The sequence below is a fragment of the Centruroides vittatus genome, unplaced genomic scaffold (assembly GCF_030686945.1).
Source record: "Centruroides vittatus isolate TY-2023 unplaced genomic scaffold, ASM3068694v2 scaffold_712, whole genome shotgun sequence".
Classification (NCBI taxonomy): Eukaryota; Metazoa; Arthropoda; class Arachnida; order Scorpiones; family Buthidae; genus Centruroides; species Centruroides vittatus.
In genome coordinates, this window is record NW_027122715.1 from 489500 (window position 1) to 516491 (window position 26992).

Here is a 26992-nt window from a genome sequence, read left to right on the forward strand (position 1 = left end):
TACTGTTTAGATCGTGATGTTTAAAGCAACAGTATAATGACACAGCTTGAATGCTGATGACTCATAAAGTCTGCTGGAACAGGTTGTATTAAAAATACAATATTCCACAGAAATTTCCATCGAATTACATATAACAGACACAATCGTTAATAATTTTTCGCTTATTTTATTTCATAAAAATTCGCAGAATAAAAATTATCTGTCATTTGAATGGTACTTTCAGATGACTAAAATATATGTTTGTTCGATTTATTGCTTCATTCATTATGGCGAATAAATTATTGTAGGACTTGAGGCTTAGTTTACCTTAAGTGTAAGAGGAAAACATGATAAATATTTTTAAACAGAATCGCATAGTTCGTTCCATAATCAGCAACTTAGTACATATTTATGGGTCTATTTATTATTAGTTATAAATTATAATCGTAATTATACCGATAATTAAAATTTACAGAGTTTATTTTTATCATTAATTATCGTACTGTATATGTCCCGCTTCTGCCTAATGGATGTTTCCAAATTATCAGTTACTAAACAGTAATTGGAGACTTACTACTTCATTTCATTGATATTAATTTATTATTTATTTAAAATAAGATTATTTTACATTCAAGTAAATGATTTATCTACATCGAATTGATCTTATAAGGAATCTTTTGAGGGGGAAAAAAATATAAATTATAATCGCTCTCCATTTTGTTTTTTTTTTTTTCTTTCTTAACTTTTTGTTACTGTACAAATGTTATGCAATTCAAAAAAAGATGGGGGAAAAAGAAATTAGGTAGCAACATCTGTTTAGCTGCTAGGTATTCATGTATGTTGGAAAGAAGTCTTTTATCTGTTGCTACATACGTGATAATACTTAAACATTTTTTTTCTTTTTTCAACTGCGACTATAAACGTGAAACTGCTAAAAGAATGTTTAACTGTAGCTGCATTCACGAAACTACTTTAATATAAACTGAGGCTACACACGTGAAGATACTACTAAAAATTGTTTAATGAGACTACATACGTGAAGCTACTAAAAATTGTCTATATAAGTGAAGTTGCCTTAAAAAATTGCTTAATTTTGTGGTTACATTCATGAATTATTAAAATAATACTTAGTTACGGCTAAAAACCACGTTTAAAGTATAACCAAAAATTATAATATCAGATGAAAAAATCTAATATTGGATGCTGCTGCAATTAAACATAATTCAAAGACAAAAATAATTCAGTCGTTCAAAAGAAACGCATTGGCAACTTGGGACACTGCAAAATCACGATGTGTGAAAGGAGAAAAGGGGGACACGCCGTCTTGCATCATCTTTAATAATAACGCTAGCTGTATCTTCAGACGGATGCTCGTTAAAATGCAGATGACACTCTTAACAATGCTTTAAAGAAGAAGGAAAGCGTTCGTCCAGACGGAACGTAGAAGCAGTCATCGTAACATTCGCTAACTAGGTAACTTTTTAAGACGTCGTTTGTGAAAAAGCAGGTCGTGACGGACATGTCCTATTCGTTTCGAGGGCACCGGCCTTGACTTATCCACACTACATTATTAGCAGTAAATTCAATTCCTTATTCAAAAATCCTTAATGTGTGAATAGAAAAGCATCGCTTACGTTTCTTTAAAAAGAATTAGTGGTAAGATTTTAAAATATTTTGTATTAAGCATCCATTCGAAAAGTATCACGTAGTATCAATATTTATATATTTTTTTATATACTATAAAACGGAAAAATCCGCCAAATAAAGTTTAAAATTAATAATAATCCTTATTAAAAGGATCATTTATATTTAATCAGCGAGTACGAAAATAATTAATTCAGGAAGTACATATTTATGGGTCTATTTATTTGTTCTAATTTATTCTAATTCAAGCAAAAACAAAAAAAATAAAAATGCAAATGATATCAATAAATCGAAAATAAGTAAACAAATAAAGAGATTAGATCCATTTTAATTTGAAGAATAAATTTTTATCGCAGTACGCGGATAAAAATAAATAAAATAATTAAAATTTAAGCAAGGAAAATTTACATTCTTATCAGTTTAAAAATTCTGGTAATAACCTAAATAGGTGAGGCCGTACGTAAAGTGGTAACCTCTTTAAAATAATTTATTATTATTATTATTAAATATAAAGACTTCAATTTAATAACTGTAACGTCTTATAAATGAGAATATATTAAGTTATATTCTGTAATATACAGAATTTTTCTCAACTTATGAATAAACTTTTACTTTATTGAATACCAAACGGCGATTTCTCCGCTTTTTAAACTAGTAAAAAATGACGTTCAGGCAGAGGTTATATACAATAAAAGGAAGTAAATTTTGGAGAATTGACTAATCTAAAAATATTATGACCTATTTGTTAACTATAGTGAAGCGGTCTGTAACCTAAACGATATTACAATTTTTCTTACTTTTGAATATCGACGAAAAAAATTAAAAGGAGGAGAAAAAAAATCTGAATTGGATGACTTTAAGAGAAGTCGTTACTGTACTGTATATTTTGTAATATTTATTTTTCTATTAAGTTATAAAAATAATTAGGAGCTTTTGTTATGTTATCAGTTGCTAGAAAAGTAACTTTATAAGTTTTCTTTTAACGATAAATATATAGGCACACTGTACGTGGGCGTACAAGCCAGGGAAGTGGGGGACAAACTAACGAAGAACAAAAATAAATAAATAAATCGATAGAAAATGCAAATAGGCTAACAATATACGTATTTTTGATATGTATTTATACTTTAAAATTACAAAAAAAATTTTAATTGATAGTCAAATAAAATATTTTTGATTAATTTGAACTCATTGAGACATAAAACAGAAATTATGTTAATATTGTATCAAAGTAATATAGAATTAGCTTATTAAAAAATTATAAGTAAACTAATTAATATATATATATATATATATATATATCTTATTTAATAATTGAAATATATATATATATTTCAATTATTAAATAAGATATTTAAACGAAATTTTCAATACATTAAAAAATATTCGAATAAATCATCTCATTAGATAAAATGCTTGGACTTAATTAATGAGATTTTATTATGCAATTTTATAATAATTAAAATCAAATAAATATTTTTAATATCTAGTAAATGCCGGATATTTTTAATATGTACGTAGGGTGAAGTCATCTCATAAACATCTCACTCATCGACACTTCAATCGTCTAACAATATGGCCTACGGCACTAATAAGCATTTATTAGTTTAGTTGAGACGGGGAAGATGACGTCAGATACGATAATAGAGTTTATCGTCGACTATTACGACAGTCACAATTTGACGACAATTGAGCGTGAATATAAAATGTCACTTTTAATAAAAAAAAAAAAAGTTTCCCTCGATGTTGGTTTAAAGTAAGCACTCGGAAGAGACACTAGCGCGGTTAGTTTTCTAAAATAGGACACTTGAATATAGTACGTGTCGAATTAAAAAGATAGAATTATATCAATTGATCAGACGCAGTGTAGAGTGTCTTTGCTGTTGGGTGACGTCACGTGCCTTCCTGGAAGTTCAATTCCGTTGTGACTTCCCGGAGATGACATCAGAGGAAGGGGGCGACGCTCGTTTTGTCGTACTGACTGGCGGTAACACAGCACGGGATGGTACAATTTGAATGACAATTCGACGGTGTCGTATATCAGACATAACATTTTTCTAATTGGCAATTCTGTAATGTTACTATTACTGAATTTTTTCTATTTATTTTTAGTTCTGTGTGCCGGGTTTTGGCCTCGTCTACCCCATATTTAGACTTTACTCCCTGTCTTAAATTCTAAAGTATTATATACATATATATGTGTTTTTTTTTTCTTCTTTTAGGTTGATGTATGTTTCCACGTTTCCCCAATTATTCTGATACGTAATAATAGATATATACTAGAACAAAGATTGTCGATATCTGATAAATGAGTTACACAATAAATCTCATACTTTGAGCCTTCCTATAGCAAATTCTTTATCTTACGTCTGTTCTAAATCGTTTTTATCTTAACATTGAGACAACGGATCTGCATTTTGACAATAATAGTCCTTATTATCTGCGCTGATATACTACAGTTATTTCAATTTTAATAAATAAAAAAAAAGAGAGAGAGAGAAAGATAAGTAGACAAATGGATGCAATTTTAATAATGAATTAATAATTTTTAACTTATAAATTAATATATAAAGTGCATATACTATTAGCTAATGAGTGTTACTTCTTAACATCTCTCAGCGGTAATTAGAATTCATTAAAATCTAATTATTGGTTTTAATTATTATTTAAAATACGAGTGCGCTGAATTGTGATACAGATTACATGCCTGAAATGCAAAATTAAATTTATAAAATATTTATGCGATCCCTTAACATTCTCATCGCAGCTTACTAACACGTATTAGCAAGTTACATACGACCTTGAGGGATTAAATTATCGCCAGAGAGGTTTTTACATAATTATTAAGTAATAACTCAGCATAAAAAAGCTTAATTAGATCTATATTATGTAAACGAACATCACGCTAAAAACTCCGATGATAAAATAAAATTTATATTTCCATAACTGACAACGATAACTACCAAAATTGTCGTCACGTGACATCTGATCATCCACAAAAAGGTAGGTAATGACGTCACTGGAATGGAACCCTCTCGGTTTCTGCATAGAAAAAGAAACGTCGTCAGTCCTTTCCCCATGTTAATTTTATATGAGAGGGAAATGAAGCGTTGAGTGTCTGAACTATTTCCTACTTTCGTCCCTAGGTAGTAGCGAATGAAGAGGAGGAGGAGGAGATGGAGCTAGAGTGAGATAATTAAAATCATTTCCAGAGCTTTATATTTAGACATTCTCCTGATTAAGAAGACTTTTTTCTCCTTTTAACTAGATACTTTTCCTCCCCGTAATAAATTGAACAATCAACTGTATGGATAGTTGGGATGACCTTGACCGAAGTGATAGCGAGAAGCGCATTACGCATGCGTCCTTTTTCAATTTACTGATTAAGGGGAATAAAGAGGACGCACGTAATTATCTCTGCTTCTAGAGTCAGTGACCAGTTCGTAAACAACCGGAATGTAGTTCTTCCCCTTTTTCTCTTTCCTTCCTTCCTCTGAATAAACTTATTGATATTTTTCTACTGCAAACGGATAGAATATATTTATTTAAAAATGAGATTAAACAGAACAATTTTAAATCCTTCTTTAATAGTAAAGGCAGAGGATGGAGAAACTATCTCATTTCAATATAGTAAAGGTGTATGAAACTAAAAGCGATTAACTATACAATCCAATTAGATACATAAAAAAGATTCAAGGAAATATATGAGAAGCCCTTCGTCTACCTGCTACTACAGCTACTAGTGCTAACTTATTACGACTTTGTATCATTGCTATGCAACTAGATAAGATAGTATTTCTATTATTCTGATAATATACAGAGTGTAAAAGGTTGCTAATTGTAATGGTCTTAATTAAGCTCGTTCAAACTGCTAGTCGATATCTTGATTAATCATTAAAGACCAATTATTGTTGCGTCATAGAAACGAAACGACACTATTCCGAGAGGAGGGCCGAAGATCATCAAATAGATCGCAAAACATATCATTCACTTTAAAAACCTACACTCGATGTTTCTGGATGACGCCATCATCTCGAACCGTTAGTATAATTATCTATTCCCAGCTTGATTATAAAACCCGTGGGTGTATTTCAATCAGCTTGCCCGCTTGTTCGACCTTGTTTCTTCGTTCGTGACGTCATGTCCGTTAGGATCGTCCAATGATGACGTCACAATGCGCAATAACACTTTTCAAACTGACTTTTTTTTTTAACTCTTTTGTGCTCACTTCCTGTTTCGTGGTAAATTTGACCTTGTTATTGACAATGTTAAATCGGAAAAAATTGAGTGCAAAAACTATATGTAATACAAATTCTGTATATATTTATATATATACATGCATACACAGAATTTGAGTTACATAAACACATGTATGCTACGCAAATAGAATTTTTATGTTGCTCGAGATTTATGCTAGAATTCTGAAATTTGGATTTTAATCCTTTATTAAGTCCTGGTTTTATAGTATTTTGCTTTCATTTCAGAAGTTAAATATGAATTATTGGCTCTATTAAAAGAGATTTTTTTCCTTCAAATTGGAGATTAAATAAGCTTACTTTTGTAATTTTACATGCGAGCTTTATTATCGAACTAGGATGTCTTGCTGGAAAACAGCAAGTACCAATTTATGCGACTTGTCAGCACGTATTCGTGTGCAGAATAGTAAAATGTAGCCTATGGATACGAAGGTCGCTCCTGTGAAGTAAACAACTAGAGAGAATTTTTCTAGTTTATCTCATACCTACATTACTTGACGTCATAATAATATTAATAAGCATTTAAATGACCGGGCATGTTAATGATAAAACATTCTAAAGAATTCTCAGAAGATTTATCTGTAAAATGACTTTGTAAAAGCAGAAAATCATTTTATCTTTCGAAACACTCTTAAAACATTATCAGCAGTTAACATTTTTAAAATAAGAAAAAGATTAAGTGCAAAGTTCTGTTAAAGTCGATAAGAGAGCGGCCACGATCTTTAAATAAGTTAAGAGTTTAAATCTTTATAATTAAAAAGAAATAATAAAAACTATTTTCTTCCATTGACAAACATACAGTACTTATCTAAATATATTAAATATATTTAAAATTCATTTTTTTTACGTGGAATAATTATAGACTTTCTTAACTAAAACTATTTTCTAACTCATAAGGTTAGGTTAGAATAAGACGAAAAATAAAGTTTTATTATTATATTTTTTTTCTAGAGTAATTTGTAATTTGTTCTAGAATAGATCTTTTAAAATAAATCATTTTATTTAAACAATCGCATTACATGTTTTCACGTGCTGCTGTACTAGTAACAACTGGCTGTTTACTGAAACAAAGTGCGAAATATTTTCCTCGCATGACGTCATGATTTTATTTGCTTTCCGTAATAAAAATTTTGATTACATTATGCTTTCGAATTTAATCTAAATTTCCTAATTGCTTCTGTAATAAATACCATCACGAATATTCGTGTTAGAGAGTGGCGAATATTTTATGTGTTTTTGGATAGTGGTTCAATTGTGCACGTCGATACAATGTCGTGCATCTCGTCCAATTTTTTTAGATGGAAATTCGCGGGTTTTGATCACCTTTTATCGGTTTTTCTCCCGTGAGATTAAAACTCATAAATAATAATAGAAAGGAAGAAACGAGCGATAAAAAAAAAACAAAGCCGTAGCGAGTCACGTGTAACTGTTTAAAAACAGACGAATGGCACGTGCGAACTCGTGACTCAACATCACGCCATGTGCGAGGAAACTTTCTAACGAGCGAAACCAAAGATGCAAAATTTAAGAATGGGGGTGGCAGGTGGTCGAGGAAAATTAAGTATATAAGTCTATATATAAACTCACAAATGAGAAACATCGCGTTATAAACAAGTTGCTATACGAGAGCGAAAGGAAACCTTGCGTTAATCACGAATTAAAACAGAAATTATCATTGCAAATTTTTATTTAAAAAAATTTTTAAACATTAACAAATGCCTCATTTAATATTAAATTTATTTTTAAAAGTCGACTTAACATCTACTTTTTTCGTTTATAAAGTTACGAACTATCGCATTTCCTGACAGGGAAAAAATAAGAGTATTTCGTGTTAAGGAAAAAAGTAAAACTGAATAAAAGATGTTTATGGTAGACGTATGAAATAATAACCAGATGCAAGAGTTGAATAATTATAAGTAGAATTTGAATTAATTGAGTACAAATTACTAAGAATGCTTGTTAAAAAGATAATGATATTCTCTCTCACTAAGCTTAAGATCAATTAAAGAGTGAGTTGAGAAACGTCATAATATTATTCAATGGTTTTACAGTTCGACGTACCAAATAAAAATTTTTCAAGTTAAATACATTTTAAAGTATTTTTTTTAAATTAAAAATATTTTTAAATTTAACAAACTTAATCCAACTAATAAATAAAAACTGATAAAGAATTTTGGCTAAACTCCAAGCTGACATTTTTGGATTTTGTATAAATCTCCAGTTATTTTTTTCGTTATTATTTCTTCCTGAGAAGAACTAGTTTATTAATAAATCATATTATACATGCCATATGTGAAATTTATCTAAATATTACCTTATATATGTACGTTTAGAATGCATTTATCATTGCTACGATGAACGACATTTTTTTTTATGTAAGAATTCTCATATAAGAAATAAAAACAAAAATTAAAAAAAAATAAAACATGTTTCAATCTTGTTTTTATTACAGCAAACAACATTTTATATAAAAATTATATACGTAATGTATCTACAGTAGGTCTATATTAATTATCAGTTATAAACAATGGACGGCTCGTGTCCTAAAGGTATTCTCAATAACAATAAATTGTCGTTAATGTTATGTCACTAAACGTGTGTAAAAATGTATTTTCGTCTTAATTTAAAAACTATTTTTAAGTCTAAATATTTTTATAATGAGGACCTTACGTAATATTCATTCTTTTAAATTATTAAAAAAAAATTCTTCATTCTTTTATTGTTTGACAATTATTTTCTAGTTATAAACCTTTATGTTCGTACGGTTTGAATGATTTTTATGAAGAAATATCAAAGTTTAAGTGCTATAGAGTTGAGGTTTGATTGTTAAGGAATGAAAGTGTTGTAATCTCTTGTTTTCTTACTAATGCCTAACCTACATATAAGTAAAAAACACTTATCCTAAAAAAATGTTTTGCATTTTTTTATTGATCAGTAGAATATAAATAACTTGATGAGAGAGTCTTTAGAGATTTTTTGAATACGAATAAAGGTTAGCTTTTTCTCATCTCTTATAAAAACGAGAGGAAGTGATGCTATCCATAATAAGTATAACCTAACTGTGAATTAGCGTGAGTAAAGTAGAGGTCTAATTGCATAATTCCCATTATAAATGCTTAGATTTATAAAACGATAGCTAAGCCATTGTGTAACGTCATTTAACACGCACTCCATTAGACCAAACCTTTTTTTTTTCTTCTTCTTCTTTCCTCTAAACTTTTCCTTTAAGTATTGTAAATTGTCGAAAGTAAAATGCGCTTGTAGGCCTATAACTAATCTACTCTTTAATCTTCTCTAATACATCAAAGCTTAAGTGCTTATTATATCATTTTGGCCCGTAGCTAAGAGATAAATCGGTTGTATATATTTTCGATATTTTTTAGCGGCGTGTCGTCCAGTTGCAATCTGTAACCAGTCTGATGGACGTCTCTTCATCCAGGCGAAACATCATTAAAAAAAATAGGAAAGGGAGAACGTTCGGAACGCGTTTATGGTTTCCACATGTCTAACAATGACATTGCCACTCCTAAAACAACAATTAAAATCTCAAAAAGAAAAATTATTGTAATAAATTCCGACAAATCTGAAACGATGTATTTTGGTAACAGCTGGAAATACGTCACGTTGACAGATGCTAACATAACTATCATCTGCCCGCTTTTTTACGATGTTGGAAAAGTTATTTCGGTTTCGTCCATCATAACAGTCATAACGGACGCCAAAACATTAAAGACCCAAATTATAAAAATTCAGAATAAAACTGCCAACGAGGGAGGAGGAAATGTAGCATGTAGGCCATATAGAATATATAATAAAACATGTATTCGGCTCTTTTATATATATATCATGCACTATAAATCTAAAACAATAATTAATATAATATTCAGTATTAAGTTTTTGTAAGCTATTTTATTGGGTTGTAAAGTTATATACAACCACGTGTGAGAAATTTTGAAATATTTTAAAAATTAATCAAACATTCTCTCCCTGTATTTAAATACTTTTAAACGTTAATAAGAAAATAAAGCAAAATTATAAAAACTTATTTCGTCATTATTGACTTTGTTTAAAGCGATAGATAATGATAAATAACTCGTCGTGCGAATGCGGATAAAAAATTCGTATACGAATCTGTAATTAATTTTTAAAAATCTGTAGTTTGATCTGTATTTAATAAATTTTATCTGTTGTACAGAGAGACAATCACTCGGCAAAATATAATTTAATCTGAAGAGGATTGATAGGAATATACTGTTTCTAAGTCACGTCGTGGAAAGTAATTGCGCATATTTCGACATTGAATGAGTAGAAAATATCGCTTATACATGAAACTATAATGTACTCTATGAGGCGATGACCGTCTGAATTAGCTAAATTCCAAATTCAATAGAATTATTTCGTATATTTTCAAATACGTGATACGTTTTCACCACAGAAAAAGTGAAATTGTGTCTTAAGTAAGAGAAGAAATATTTTGTAAACAATTAATTTAATTAAATATTATGCTAAGTTAAAATCCATAAATAAAATTTAATAGTTTGCCTTATAAAGTGAAAAGAATGTAAAACTTGTTTAATTGGTAATAAAGCTCTAGTATATTGATTAACATAGATTTATAAATTAATTAATTTAAAAATAAAAATTATATACGTAAACTATTATTTATGAGATGAATAAAATATATGTCTTCTTAAATTTATTCTTCTATTGTATTTTTAATGGGGCGTTTATTGTAAGCAGAAAAGTCATCTCTTGCCACACGGCATTACTACAGCTTGTAAATAAATATATATATTTAACGGCTGCTAGTGCGGATATTACAGGAAGTTCGCAGATGAGGAGGATGCGGACATGATCTACTACTTGTTCATCCGCACACGGTTCTATCGATAAGGATAATAGTTTTACAACTGGTTAACTTTGAGATAGTTATCACCAATAACGATTTTTCGAATATTTACGAGTTAGACTTTTTTTCCGCTAATTTCCTCTTTCCTTGTAATATTAGCGATTCTGTCTAACGTAGGATGAAAATTACATTTTTTGCATTAGCCTAGAATTCCTCATTTAATAATATTAGTTTATAGATTTCCTACGGACTTAGCGTATTTAGAACAGGGATTTTGGATGCCTCAAAGGCATTGGAATTGCATAAGATTATTAAGCTAGCTATATCGATCGAATAGAATTTTTAGAAATATAGATATTTCATAATTTTAAACGACTAATTATATATACTATAGAGTCATTCTTTTCATTGTTTTATAATATTTTCCTGACTAAGTAAAAAGATTTCCTGTTGAGCTTCTGTACTGTTGTGTCTAATTTTAGAGTAGTTGTGTCATGGCTATTTTGATTTAGCAAAAAAAAAAAAAAGAAAAAAAACTAGCTATTCATATTTTTTATTTAAATTTTATCAAATGCTTAATAATTTTCATAATATTCCTATTATCTTCCTATACAAAATTCATCTTGGGGAAAATCGAATTAAGAAGACAATCATCGATTTCTTCATAGTTTGGCTATTATTTTTCTTCGTATAGTACAACAGGGAAAAATAGACTATAATTCAGATTTTCTTTCTTGTTTTTAGTTTTTTTTTCAATAAAATTACAATATTGAATAGAAAATTCCACTATTACAAGACAACTTTAAACATAGGCTAGTCTAATCTAAATTTAGAATTTTTAGAGTTATTATTGTATAATTAATAGAAAATTATAAAATAATGAATAATATTTATCAGACTTGGTCTGTACAAACTTATCTCTGTGTTGACCAAGAATATAGATTTAAGAAAATTTGATTAAGCCATTTGAACGTTATTTGGAATATTTTAAAATGATTAATGATTACAAAACAATTTGACTTTGAGAGAGAACATTCAACTCACCATGTGACAATGTTCATGTGATATTTATTGGGAGAGCCTCGTCCGGGAAACTAAAACTGCTACTCTGATTGTATATGAAACAAAATTTTTTTTGTTATCTACCGTTTCAATACATATGTAATTTATATATAATAATTATAATAAATAAATAAATATATATATATATATTAAATGGAAAATTTAATTAAATTTGATTGTATAAATGATATTTTTATGTGTGTTAAGTTCGCACAAATTATTTTATTGTGTAAAGGAAAAGATGCACAATAGCTTAGTTCAACCGCTCGTTTTCTGAACGTTGCACAGTTTAGATACATCACTGCTCAAGGTCTAATGGATCTTTTTAGCGGGGTTCTATTATTAAGCGGAAAATAGCAGAGGAAGTGAATGAGGGTGTGCCGTCATCTACAAGGAAATGATGTCACAGTATCAGGAAGGAAACGTCGGGAAGTGGAAAAGTTTTCTTCCAATTTTGCCAATGCAGGAAATTTTTATTATTTATAATACCATAATATACAATATAAACTATCGAAATAAAAGGCATTAAAAAAAATTGTAGCGAAAGGGAGTTACATTAGTTTTCGGATACATCTGCATTCATTTTAACGTTTGTATTAATGACTTACATCAGACTTCTGGTAAAGACGTTAGACTAGATCATCAACCTCTATAATGAGTTACAGATTCTAGAATATACACATTACGTAATTATAAATAATCCTGTCTTTCTTCTGCTCCAGTTTTTTTAAACTAAGCTTATCGTAACGAAAATGCTGCCATTTAAATATTCTATCCGCCATTGATAAGCTTAGTTAAAAGCTTTTGGATTACATAAACCTTACTCAACAATAACTGTACACACGAATAATTAAAAATTTATACTTAATGTAGGTCAACAAAGTCATCGAATTCGTTTTATTTTTGAAAGTTAATGTAGTAAATTATGACCACTTGACCGGGAATGAGTTTCTAGGTCTGTTGCCAATTTAAGTTTGCATTGTTTCTATTATTAGAGTTTCGAAAGTATGAATGGGTTAATAAAAGAAAATAAAAATGTCCTTTAGGATTTATAGTGCAATGGTCTCGCTTTCTAAATCAAGTAAGGAAAATACAACAAAGCGTGAAAATTATGCCTCTGGACTACATTGCACTTGGCAGCTTTGTCATTTACCAAATTATACCCCTAAGGTTAACATTCTTTGCCATCGATTCCGATAAGGTATCCACCCAGTTAAGAGGTATTTTTTTCTATTTTTTTATTCTTATCCTCGAGTGGAAGACCGCTTTCGAATCTACTTTTAGCATACACCATGGGCGTACTGCGATATCACAAATCTGTCCTATTCCCTTAGGAATATAGATTACACTTTAAGGAAATTTAATCATCTTGATGTTGCAACACTATATTAAAAACTAGTCATTCTGCAAAATCAATTTTTTCTTATTTTTGAACGAATAAAGGATATTATGTTCCATGGTACAAACGTTTTTTTCTTTTTATTGAGACTGATATCACTTGAATTTTAACTAGAACAGAGGAATGACCGATATTTGTTTTATTAGATTCGTAGATTTTACTCAAATGTCACTATTTGTATTGTGCGTTACAAAATATCAGGTTTCTGAAAGTTGAAAGCTACGTAATTGAAACGTTGTAGAGGTATAACCTATCGTTCGTCCGCATCTGACTATAAGATACATTTAAACAGAAGATTAATCGATTAAATAATCTAGTTGCATTTCTGTAGACATAAATTTATACATATGGCATCGAAAAATGAGAAAGAAAAAGCAGTCGTGTTTATAGAAGACCACCTGTTTTTCTTCGTCACTCGATCCGAAAACCCTTTAGCCTCCCATCGTGACGTCACTCTCATGACTCTCGCTTACACGATCCAGAGGTCGAACGGGGTTGATTACATCGTATTCCAAAACACGCATTCAAAATGTGTTGAACGTGTTATGAACTTATAGGATCGAGTAACTCGATATTCCCCTATCTAAACACGCTCTCATCTATGTAAAATTCGAGCTACACTTAACAAAAATAATAATAATAATAATAAAAAGTGTTCAAATTGAAAAATAAATAAAACAGTGATTAAAAATGATAATGACATCAATTCTAAGATCAGGAACATCGAAAAACAGCAGGAAGTATCTCCACCCCGCACATTCATTTCTCATCCGACAGATCACAATGCAAACGAACATGATATCCTGGAAGTTCCTATATCGTCCGCTTCCCAACATAATGCATCACCTTTCTCCCTCATTCTTAACCGATAGAAATCCACCCTCCTAATAAAATTCAATTTGCTTTCTGTCAAACTTGAATTAAAAAGAAAAAAGAAAAATAGAAGTTCGTTAAACACCAACAAAATTTCGGATTTTTTTTCCGCCATTTAATAAAAATGGCGGAATTATTATTAATTTTAAAAAATCAGTAGCTTTACGTCAATCGACTGACCCGTACAATTAAAATAATAGAATGAACTATCGCCCCGAATTTCACGTAAAGAGATTGATTATCAATCATACGCGCAATCTACCACTTTTTTTTTTTTTTTAATAGTGTTTACATGCAATAAAGTGATGTGAAAATCGATTATTTCCTTCCATCTTTCGACAAGTTCCTGGAAAATTCGATAGAATGTTAGCGAATTTGATGATTATTTTCGAAACATTACGTAAACTTATTGTAACAGGTGGATCTATTCGTATAGAAAAAAAAACGATGTATTTGTATTGTGCGTTATGTGGGTCAAGTTCTGAACCTGGTCACCAAGTGCGGGTACCACGTAATGAACCAAAAAGTTGCGAAACGACCACAACAACACGTCGGAGAAGAAACAAAACTTAATATTAATTAAATTTCCAGTTAATTACGTAAAAGTGATACACATCGAGAGTAATGGAGCAAATAATATAGAACGCAATAACATAAAAAAAATATAATAATAATAATAATGTTAACAATAAACTGCATTAACGACTTATTTAAAAGATCAACGACCACGTTAATAATGATAAAAGTTTAACTCAATACGGATAATTGAATAATAGAAATGGAAAGAATAATTTTGCAACAGACTCGTAATAATTACGAAGCTGCTGGCATGTTAATTTTAGAATTTATCATCGTCGTTTAGCTCTTAACTTCAGTAAAAATTAAAAAAATATAATAAAATAACGGTTTAAAATACATATGTTTATTGAATGAGCAACTAAGATTACATAAATTTCTAACAATTTATTCATTGGCAAAGTGTTTCATGACTCATTCCTACCACAAGAGGAATTGACAAACTTTCGCAACATTACTAACATTGCTTATGGTTAGCAACTATTTTCGCAACTCTCACCACAATGACGCGCATCCTAAAGTGGTTAATATCAACCATTTCAAATTGATCTATTTATGGTTGATTGTTATAAAAAGTTAAGGTCACTTCGCCTTGTTTTGTATAAATTCATTTTTAAAACGGAACTGTCAATCCGTGTAATAATATTTCTATACCTTTTTATTTTCTTAAAGAAATAAATTAAGGTTATTTAGAAAAATTTAATATGTAAAAGAAAAACAACTCAAATTTGATTAATTTTCAATAGTTTCATACAATTTTTAGTCAGTAGACCCTATTATTTACGTATGAAAAAAAAAATAGTGTGTGTAAATGAGGACTTCGTTAAAAAAAAAAAAGACAGTTGCAGAAAAATGTTTATGAGGTTTCATTTTCAATAGGAATTTAAACTATATCCTGTTTATTTTTGATTTTAATTAATTATACTAATTAATAAATAACGACTTAATTTATTAGAAGTGATTTTCTATAAAAATTTAATTATTTAAGCAATAAAAATAAACAGATTACAAGACAAATAAAAAAAAGTTTTTTTTTTATTTATTTATAAAATAAACAAATCAGAATTTTAAATAATAAAATTTGAGAACAAATAGGAGGATTTTAATTTTTAAAAAATAATAAAAAACATAACTTTCTTTACAAATAAATAAATAATTAGGCGTACAGTACATTTATATAGAAAGTTATATACAATAAACCTGTGTAAACCGGAATCACACAGGATATTTTTTCCGTTTAGACAGGTCCCGCTTTAGACAGGTTTTAGTGTATATTAGGCCTATATTACGTTATATATATAGTTGAATCACTACAAAAACTCCGAAAAAAACTTTTTATTTCTTCATAAATTTTATACAGCTTTAAATTTCATTAAATATATAGTTTCACTTTGTAACATTTTATTAAATAAACAGTGATAAATTCTGATGTCATCATTTAAAAATTTTAAAAACTTTGCCTGGGGTGAATGACGCCTCTATTAATTTTAAATTAAACGAATTCATTTAATAAGGAAAGTATCTTATGCTTAATTATACAACTGCTATAAAATATGCATATACAATAGTAATTTAAATATCATCTATTAACTTTAATGATTTTTAATAATTATATATAATTATTATGAAGATATTTTGTCTGTTATAAACGAGTTTCGGAAGAAAAATTTAATTTTAGGAAACGATTTTTTTTTTATTTGATGATTATTATTTTATAGAACCCCACGGCGAAAATCTGTAAGGAAATTAACAGTCATTGATAAGTATATACTGTAGTTTGATGAAAGCTTTGAAGAAATTTACTTAGTCTATAACTAAAACATTTCTTTAATCAGTAGCATAACTAATGACTTTGAAAATATAATTATCTAACAGCTTAAAAGTTAATTTGAAAGTTTTCGCTTATCAACTTTTTCCTGTTTTAAATCTTTCTTACATGAAGTTATCAACAAATAATTAAATTCTTTTTTTTTTGTATAGAATAGAAAATGATTTCCATTCAATCTTTTTTGATGTTGTGGTTAAGCAATTTTTATAATTTTAAGGTCTTTATCCTTCAACAATAGATTTTTCTTTTTGTCAACTATTTCTATCACTTTTTAAATTATTCTTTATAAACTTTTTACCATATTTTTGAATTTATTTTAGGTAAGGATATGAAAAAATTGTATTGAAATAATAATAATAATAAATATCAAATTCGAATTACAGTAAATATTAGAAAAAGAACTTAACCTGGAAGGAAGTGACTATTATGAAACATAATAATATGATCCTTATCATGATTAATACGTTGTTTAAACTGAAACAGTATAATTTATAAGCAATCAAATTTTTTTAAAGCTAATATATTAAAACAGGAATCGCCAGGAAAATTTCGAATTATCATACTCTAAATTGATCTTTATTTATTTATAATATGAAACAGAATGTTTGATGGACTTCAATTAACTGTCAATTGAAAAAATAAACTATTCCAACAACAGGGCAACCTTTTCTCATTATTTCGTAAGCGGACAAATATAATAAATATATATATATATATATATATATATGTTATTACGGTCAAAACCCCTGAAAAACGACCAGACAAAAACATAAAAAATGAGCGTTGTTTGGAGGTTCGACTGTATCTATTATATAGCATTTTTATTATGCTAAAATATACTTCTTTATTTAAATCATTAAAAATTAAACTTTTTATATTTAATATTGAATATTAGATGGAAATCTTTAATTTATTTCTTCTAAAAAATTAACAGTTTATATATAACTGATCTTTCTTAAACTTCTATTGAATCAAATTGGATTTTATATTAATGCACAAGTGAAGATAACGGTATGAAGAATGATTAAATTCCAGAGATAATTCAGTATATAATCCTATTTTATATTAAATTATTATAATTGATAAGTATTTAGTGAGGAATAGTTCAATGATAGTTCTTACATCAATAAAAACATGGACTGACTCGATATATTACTGTTTTCATTTCAAAAATTCCTTTGTTATTCTTTATTGGTTATTCTCCTTCTTGTAATTTATGTTTTAAAGTGTTGTAAATTTTTAATATTTCTATAAATATTAGACTATAAATAAATTAAAATATTTTCATAATCTATTAATTTTTTAAATTATTACTTTCTATTCTAACGAAATACTCTACAGATTTAACTCTTAAATTTCTTCTTTATAGAACCGGTATAATAATTTTTCTTAAAATATTTTCAAATATAATTGATTAGTTTAAGGTAAAATCATTTTAGATCGTAAAGCAAAAACAGTAAATTAAATGAGAAATTATTAAACATTGTATTTAAAAATATATAAACACAATATATTCATTTGCATAAAAAATAAAGAATTTATGGTAATGAATAAATTAAATTTTTTTTTCGGTACAACATGTTAACAGCGACCAAAAAAGAAAAGAGGGGGAAAACTATTATTGATGTTAAAGAACTACCAGAAAATTGCATTTTTATTGTATTTTTAGTGCTACTGGAAAACAAAGATTATTGCATCATTTTTGGAAACGACATTATCGCACACTTTCTACAAATGAATACGTAAAATATGGGACACAAGACGATGAGTCAACAATGATTCACGGACATAAAACAGCAGCAGTTGGTGAAACTTAGGAAAGCCATTCTGGCGTCATCAGTTGCTATAGTTACAGGTATTAGTGTTTGCATTCAAAGCTTAACTTCCACGAACTTACAAATACACGTTTAACCACCATGCTTCTACATATAAGTGCCGTATTTTTATTTTTTTCAATACATTTTTACCTACAAAAAACAATTGATACAAATTCTCTTTTATATACCTTTTAATACTAATAAATACGAAGAAAAAATAGCGGCAATAGTCATACTGGATTTGATCACGCGCTAAGAATTAAATGCTGTATATAATACGATAATAATTAGATTAAACGTTAACGTAGTAATATGTAAAATAAATCATGTTGCTAAATATTGAAAATGATATCTAGTCGAACTTCTCACGTTGTGGATTATAGCTAAATACCACGACATGTCAATAGCCCAGGCTTACATTAAGTTGACAATATAACGTTAAAAGTCTGATAAGTAGAGCATTTAATTACCTCAAGTAATATCCTAATGAGACGAAATTAAATGCAAATGTTAGTATCAAGTTAAAGGACGAAATATTACAAGTAATAAAAAACAGAGAAAATAAAAACTTGAGTATAGTATTGCATGTGCTTGCACTATGTCAATGATGTTAACGAAGGGAAATTAAATCGTAAAATAAAAGTAATCTAGGAAAGAAATTAAATATTATACGTAATATATAAATCTAGGAAACTTTCATGTTGCAAATAAGGTATTAACGATGCCAAAAACAAGAGGAAAAATATTAACGTTTTAGTTATTTTATTGCAATATTTCTGCAATGTTGGAAATGATAAGTAAATAGAAATGCGTAGAATTTTTATTCGTTTTATTAGAAATAATAAATCGCTTACAAATATTTTATTTGTTTATTTATGTAAAATAATATACTTCACTTTTGAAAGTGAATTACATAAAACTCTTCGATAGAGAAATAAAAAACAGAATTATAAAAATAAAATATAATAAAAAACTAACAAAATACAAAATGATACAGCGGCAAAATTGTTAAAAACAAAGTCCATAAAAAAAAGAGTTAAATATTCAAATATTCTAAATAAGCCTGTATTTTGAGCAAGAACAAAGTAAAACTAATTTTCTAATTGATTTAATTTCTAAATTAACTACACGAGAGTGGAAGACAATCAATTAAGAAAATTAACTTGTTTTAGAAAATGAATGGATTAATAAGGAAGAATTTTAATTAGTTCATATCGATTTTATAGATTTTTTCCGCCCTTTTTATTAAATTTATGCATTTAGTTATAAGAAGAAACTACAAAAAGAGGGAGGAAACCTATCATTTGTTGAATTTTAAAGGTTTAAATTATCATTTCTACTCGAGAGAGGGATCCATTTCGAAAATATATACGGTATGGCAATACATCTAACCAGTCAGCTGAACATGTAGTGCAGTGGGACAACCTTGCCACCAAACATGGATTGCTGGCTAACAAGGTCAATAAACAGCAATAATCAAACTGGTTATGCTTAATAACTGGATGTCGATCATCTTTATTCTTTTAATAAACAGTAAATATTCGAAGGTCACTTTCCTTATAAATATATAACTATTGAGAAAAGGTATAAACGTCAATAGAAATTTATTTCATAATAATAAAATACAAAGACGAAAGAATCGTCTTCTACGTGTAAATTGGGCCAGAAGTACTCTTCCGCAATGTTCGACGATAAATTATAGGAGGAAATCGTACAGGAAAGAGGAAGAGAAAATTCCTACGAATAATTTTGTGCTTGATTTATAAATATATTTAGGTCATTTAAATCGGATTATGAATACGGTGTTCGTAACTTACCACGTGGTAATTAACTTAATTATACCACATTCATTTTTTTTTTTTTATTCAAAAGAGAGTTTTATTAAACGGTACAAATTAATTGCGTGTTTAAGTTCCACGTTAGTAAACATGTTTATTCATCTCGTATTGAATGTAACAGGCGCTCAATTATCTCATTTTTTTCAAACATTCCTAACAGATGAATCATACTAACTAAACTTTATAATATTTAAATAGGAGCCGATTGTTACGTGCATCGGTGGTTCAGTTGACATAGAATTTTCACAAGGAATTCAGAGAATCATTTCTGTATACTGCTCATCAGGAGATCCGAAGGCAAGGCGAGACTTTATCAATATCCTTGATTTTTATCTGGATTCTACTAACGAAATCGTATTAGGCGGTGACTTCAACTTTGTCGAGAAAGAAATAGACGGAATAGGAAACACCTGCAATAAAAGCGAAACAAAAATTTTCCAGACCCTGAAAGATCGGTTTGACTTAATGGACATTTGGCGTAAAATGAACCCTCATAAACGTGAATTCACATACTATCAGAATAACTCTCACTCCCGTTTGGATAGATTCTATATTTCTAGTCTTCTCCATCAGATAATATCGGAATGCGAAATCCTTCCGAATCATTTAACTAATCATAGCAATGTTATTTTAACACTCGACTCCTCAAAGAGGAACTGCAAATCCAAACATAGAGTAACTACACCCTGGAAAATGAACGTAAATCTACTGAAAGATGTCGATTTCCTTACCGAAGCAACCCAAGCTGTATCTGACATCACGGGAGAAAACGACTATGATTGGTGTGAAACTATGAAAATAAATATTAAAAATATTGCAGTTAAAATAAGTATAAATAAAGAAAAACAACGACGTAAAGAATACGATAACGGGATACGAGAGCTTAAACAGACATATATGGACGAAACCTTACACCCTGGTAAGCATCAAACAACCATTGCTAAGGCAAAAACCAAATTAAAGGCATATCATGAGAACCGTTTTATGGAGCATTTATCCGATCTCGTGCAGAGCTCTGTGAACAGGAAACCCATCCGTCAAAGAAATTTTATCAAATGGAACGAAGGCATAATCAATCTAAAACGATCAGTACAATAAAAAATGGGAAGAATGAAACAATAACTGATGGTGAAGAAATAAGAAAGTTTATTCACCAATACTACTCAAAAATACTCGAAAGAAAAAGTTTTCACGAAGGAAAGGCATGAGACTTTATGTCCCGAATGCCAAAACTTAACGATAAACAGAGTATTGAGCTAAATAGAAACACCACTTAGGAAGAATGCAAAGCAGCGCTAAATAGCATGCCAAATAACAAATCACCAGGATTGGATGGGCTACCTGCTGAATTTCATAAACAATTTTTTCCCTTGATACGTCAACATGATCAACAACTCTGTAAAAACCAACAAACTCATAAATGGCTTTAATCACGGAATAATTACCCTCATTCCTAAAACCGACAAAAAGGAAGAATTAACGAAAATCACAAATTAGAGACCCATCTCACTGCTCAACACCGATTACAAAATCCTCACTAAACTCCTAGGCTGCTGACCTGCATCCCCTCGATCATTGAGAGCACCAAACCTGTGCCATAAAAAACCGTTCCATCTACTCTAACATTTTTCTCTCGCAATCCATCTACGAGTTAGTCAGCCAATGTCACGATACATGTGGCCTTCTACAAATAGACCTCCATAAAGCCTTTGATAGCATTAGGCACGATTACCTTTGGTCGGTCCTAAACCGCATCAACATTGGAGAAAACTGTCTCAAATGGATAAATTTATGTTACGAAAACGCCACCAGGCAAATCTTGGTAAACAGAAAACTTACAGACGAATGTAACCTGTACAGCTGTAACCTGAATGTAACCTGAATGTAACCTGTACGCTAGGGCTGTCCATTATCCATGCTTCTTTTTATTTTTTGCATGGAACCTCTTTTTCGCCACATTACAGCCGACGGTAATATCAACGGATACCGCCTCTCAAACAATCCTGATAGCGAGATCAATACACTGCTTATGCGGACGATATAGCGTTGTTCGTTCCTCACTGACATGAGCAGTATTAAAATGGTGAGCTTAGTTTTTCAAAAATTTAAAAATATCTCCGGTACAAAAATGAATCCACAAAAATGCAAAGGACTTGAAAATCTCTCATCAAACTACTTAGGATTTAACTGGTCCAAGACCAATATAAAAAGCTTGGAAATCCTGATAGGTAAGAATAGCAACGAGCAATGGAACAAAAACATCGACAAGGTAAGAAAGGCTTCTTATATATGGAGAGGAAGAAACATATCGATTACTGGAAAAGTTAAATTAGCAAATACCAAACTGCTGAACCCCTTTTGGTATCTTATTCATACGCAACCACTCCCCAAGAGAGCGGTGACACAAATCAATAGAATATGTGCCACCTTCATCTGGGGCTCAAACTTCGAACCGATAAGAACGACGTTATATAATAGTTTAGAAAACGGAGGAGCTGGCTTATTGGAAGTCTCCCTGAAAACTTTAGTTCAGATAATCAAATTGATAAATAACCTGCACAAATACCATATCTGGACAAGTTTAGCGAAAGCATTTCTCCAACCTCACATACCAAATATAATCATAACTAATGAGAAGATACACAGACTAAGACCACCAACAATACTGCTTGAAATTGTGCGATGGCTACAGAACAATGAAGGAAAACTTCTCCGACGAAATTATCCTTGCGTCAACACCAAAGGAGCTCTATTATAAAGTAACAGATAAATTTATTCCGAAACCACAAAACCATATAAATCAAATCAATCTGAGAAGTAAAAACATAAAATCATTTCAAAATTAAATATCCCTAGTAAAGCGAAAACCATCTTTTGGAAACTCTCATCGTAACTACCTATAGACAAACGAATGGAGAAAGCAGAAAAAGCTAACAAATTGCACAGACTGCCCCATATACTACAACAAGGAAACGCTCGAACACGTCATCCTGGAGTGCAAACATACGAACCTACTCTGGACAATGTTAAGTAACAAATGTTCTCTAACACGAACGCACAATATAGAAGACATCAAATGGCCTTGTGAGTATACAGAGACTAAACATCAACTAACCATCCTTATCATCGCCATCAACGCAATCTGGACAAGCAGAAATTTATCCTATTACAAAAAGAAAAAAGCAACGAACAAATCACCTTTTCTATTTTTTAAAAACCTAACAGAAAACCAAAGACAACTGCTAGAGTACAAAAAGCAGAACTTTACGAATACTGAAAAAGAAAACTGGATAGAGACCGGACTCATTATTGAACGTAATGGTTCACTACAACTAAACCTGTAATGATGCTGTAAATTACTGTATTTTCAATGTAACAATTTTATAACCAACTCTTTTAGTAAAACTATAACACTGTTCATAGAAAAAGTGGAGAAAAAAGCATCGGTGGTTCAGTGGTAGAATGCTCGCCTGCCACGCGGGCGGCCCGGGTTCGATTCCCGGCCGATGCAATAATTTTTTTTACCTTGCCTCATTATTTTTTTCCCTTCAAGTTTTTTCCACCTTCTAGAGTAGATTATACACGAAATAAAATCGCTTAAACTCATACTTGATTTTTATTTTTATCGTTTACGAAGAGATATATACATGAGTTGTTACAGACACGGGTGATTGGTTGGGATTTTTTTTTTTTTTTTAACATGAGCGAAGAACATATATGGACTATGCGGCCCCAAATTGACCCATAAGGGAGTGGACCTGACCCACAATGGGATCTGCCAACACGAGTGAGAGATGGAGAACGACATTGTGACCCGAACTGACAGAGAAAAATCACGAGGGTCTAAGATCGTGTGCGAATCCAGATCCCTTGTGGCGATAGAAAAATACTTTATTGTGCTAAGAGGAATGGCACAAAATTCGGGAAAAACAAACTTTGATTTTCATTATTTAATTTTCAGTTTTGTAACGAAATAAAATATCAATTTAAGAATGAGGTTAGTGATTACTTGTACTAAACGTGCAGTTCGTGACAACCTCGTCGATACTTAATTAAGAATTGTAGTTTCATATTACACGTAGTTTAACAAGAGTTACGTCCCTTAAGAGAAATCGAGTTCGATGAACTTTTCTGATGGATGCCATTTTTCGTCTTTCCTAGCAAAGTAAGGCGTTTTCTTCTTACTGATACGTGCGAGGTGAATAAAATCTCTATGCCACGTTTACTCGTGATATTCAACGCATCACGAGGCCGGGTTGATGGACTGACAAACGTGACGATTCATTAATCAGGCATCACGCGATTCTTTCTCTTAAGTCGATCGACTGGCGAGTTCAGATTAATAATGTATTATCGTTTCATTGTTTATTCAATCAATTAAAATCACGAATTAATATTGACCAGCAAAAGAGATAGAGATTTTATATGAGTACGTTCGAGTGGATTTAGAAAAATAGTCCATGACCAATTGTCAAGGGAAGAATGATGTCTCAAATTGGCCATTTAGGATAATTGACGTCCAATAATCCACTGCCCCACGTTTGACTAATGGAAAGTATCCTCTGTTAAAATCTATTTCCTGCTTAGTTTTGGCTCCTTTGATGCTTGGTAAAGAAATGAAAATTGAATAGAAAAATTTATATAACGTAGAAATGAACATTTACATTTACAATTTGGAATGTTAAAAGAAAATATTTCGTAGTTCTTAACGTACTGTTTTGTACAATTGTTATAAAACATTCCTCACCGGGTCATAAAGTTTGGTGTCGTTAGTTCTAACGATAACCTCCAGAGGGCACGATAGTAGTTATTGGGTTCCATGTAGAAGGGTAGCAGATAATAGAACATTATTGCGTGCCTCTTTAATCTGAATTATACGAGTAATAAAACTGCGTTTAAAAATTATTATCGAAGAAAAAACAAGTTTGGGAGGATCTGTGCAATGTCAGCAATCGAAGATTTATGTTTTAAAAGAATATATCAAAAGAATTGCAGCTAATCGATACTTTTAGTAATTGAGGAATATATATGTCAATGTCATCATTTTAAGGAATCTCTTCATTTGAATACAATATAAATATCTCTATTAACCTTAATCGCTTTTATTCGCATTGTGTGCCGTTGATTAATCAAAAGGGATTAAAGGAAACTGAATGGGAAAGAAAGGCGTGTTTTGTCATACATTTGATGTTCATTTACCTGTAAAATGTAATAATAATTGATACCATCACGAAATTCACTTACTTAAAAGTTTTTGAAGTTAACTGAGAACTTTTTTTCTTGTCGAAAGTAGAGAAAATAAAGGAAAAAGGTCATGAGAAAAATACAGATCTTAAAATATTGTTTTAACGGATATATGTCGCACCTGAAGTCACGTATCCGTTTGTATTTTTGGAGCCTCTTAAGTTCCTTTTCTGTTGCCGGTCTACATTCATTAAGTCCAAGATAGCCTTGGAGGATGAATTTTTACCGGTTTATTCTTTTAATCGAGAGTTATATATTTAAAAAAAATATATTTTTTTCAGAAGTTTTAACAATTTATTCTTGACACGTTAGAATCACATTCTTTCTCTGGCATACTAATAAGACTAAACTTATGGGGCCAAAAATTGGGTAGAACACTTTTGCAGGCTTTAACATTATAATCTAATATAAAACTTTCTGTTACAAAAAAAGAAGGGGGAAAAATATTTTTCATGATGCCCAACGGGATGGAAAATTTTTTGTTTTGATAATGGATTTTGATAACCATTATAAACGTGAGTGGAATAAAATTCCATATTAAAAGATGTAATTCTAATTAATTCTCTTCTAATTAAAACAAGGCCTATATTGAACTTGATAATCTCTGCACGCCACACTATGTAAACGTAACATTTGAATTCTGCACTGGAAAATGTTCGAAATTTAACACTGTAACGCTGCAAACTGACGTCCAATGCCAAAGGAATTTGCTGTGTTAATGTTTTAACTAAAATAGGAATAACTACAGTTAGTTGATTCTGGTTCTTTTATACTCGTCTATATCCAGTGATCCCCGTATGGGTGGTGAATATAACACTGGTCATTTTACAACCGCATCATTTATCAAGACATCTTAAGCTACAGACTCAATATGTCGGGAAGCAATATCTTTTGATATATATGAAGAGGGAAGGGGAAATCTTGAATCATTGGTTGAAAGGGGATTATGATTGATGGATTTTGCTTTTCTAATCTCCTTGAGATAGTCATTTTTGATCGTTAGGCCTAAGGGGCTAGTCCTCAACTTGCAACTCGCCCTTGGTTTGTTGGAGATAAGGGAATAGAGATTTGAATGCTTCCTGTCTTGTCTTGTATACGCGCGCCTTGCACTAGACATCCCTGACCTATATAGGCGATCGCATATGGCGTGCTGGTACCTGCCCTTGCCACCAGAGGTCGAGGGTGATCGCTTGTTGCTGTGACGTCACCATTTTCGTCTCCTGTTTTTCGCATCGATTATAACTATTCACTTCGTTTATTATTCTATTTGAAATGATTACGCACAGAAAAATAGTTTAAACAAATATTTAAATTACGTAAATATTAAATGCATTTTTTTTCCTGTAAAGTTAACGTTGTCGATAAATAAAAAGTCATTATTGGACAAAATATTCCTGTGGGAATCGATTAAGACTGTAGTTATCTTCTTCATTATAGAGGAACAACCATTAAAGAAATAAGAAACAAAGAAGCTATAAAAGAGTTAAAGAGAATGTAATGTATTAACACAAATACTTTTTTTTAGCTCACATCCAGAGGGTAAAAGAAAAATAAATTGAATTTAAAATCACAAACTCAAGTGGATACTACTTTTAGAAGTGTTTGAACTATTAATTTGAGGTTTATT

The 26992-nt window shown here is 30.1% G+C and overlaps 1 non-coding gene across 1 annotated transcript; it reads left to right on the forward strand.

Annotated features, from left to right (window-relative positions):
- Nucleotides 1–23561: 23561 nt before the first annotated feature.
- TRNAG-GCC (transfer RNA glycine (anticodon GCC)) lies at nt 23562–23632 on the forward strand. The gene has a single exon. It is a non-coding gene; the product is annotated as a tRNA-Gly (tRNA).
- The last annotated feature ends 3360 nt before the right edge of the window (nt 23633–26992 follow it).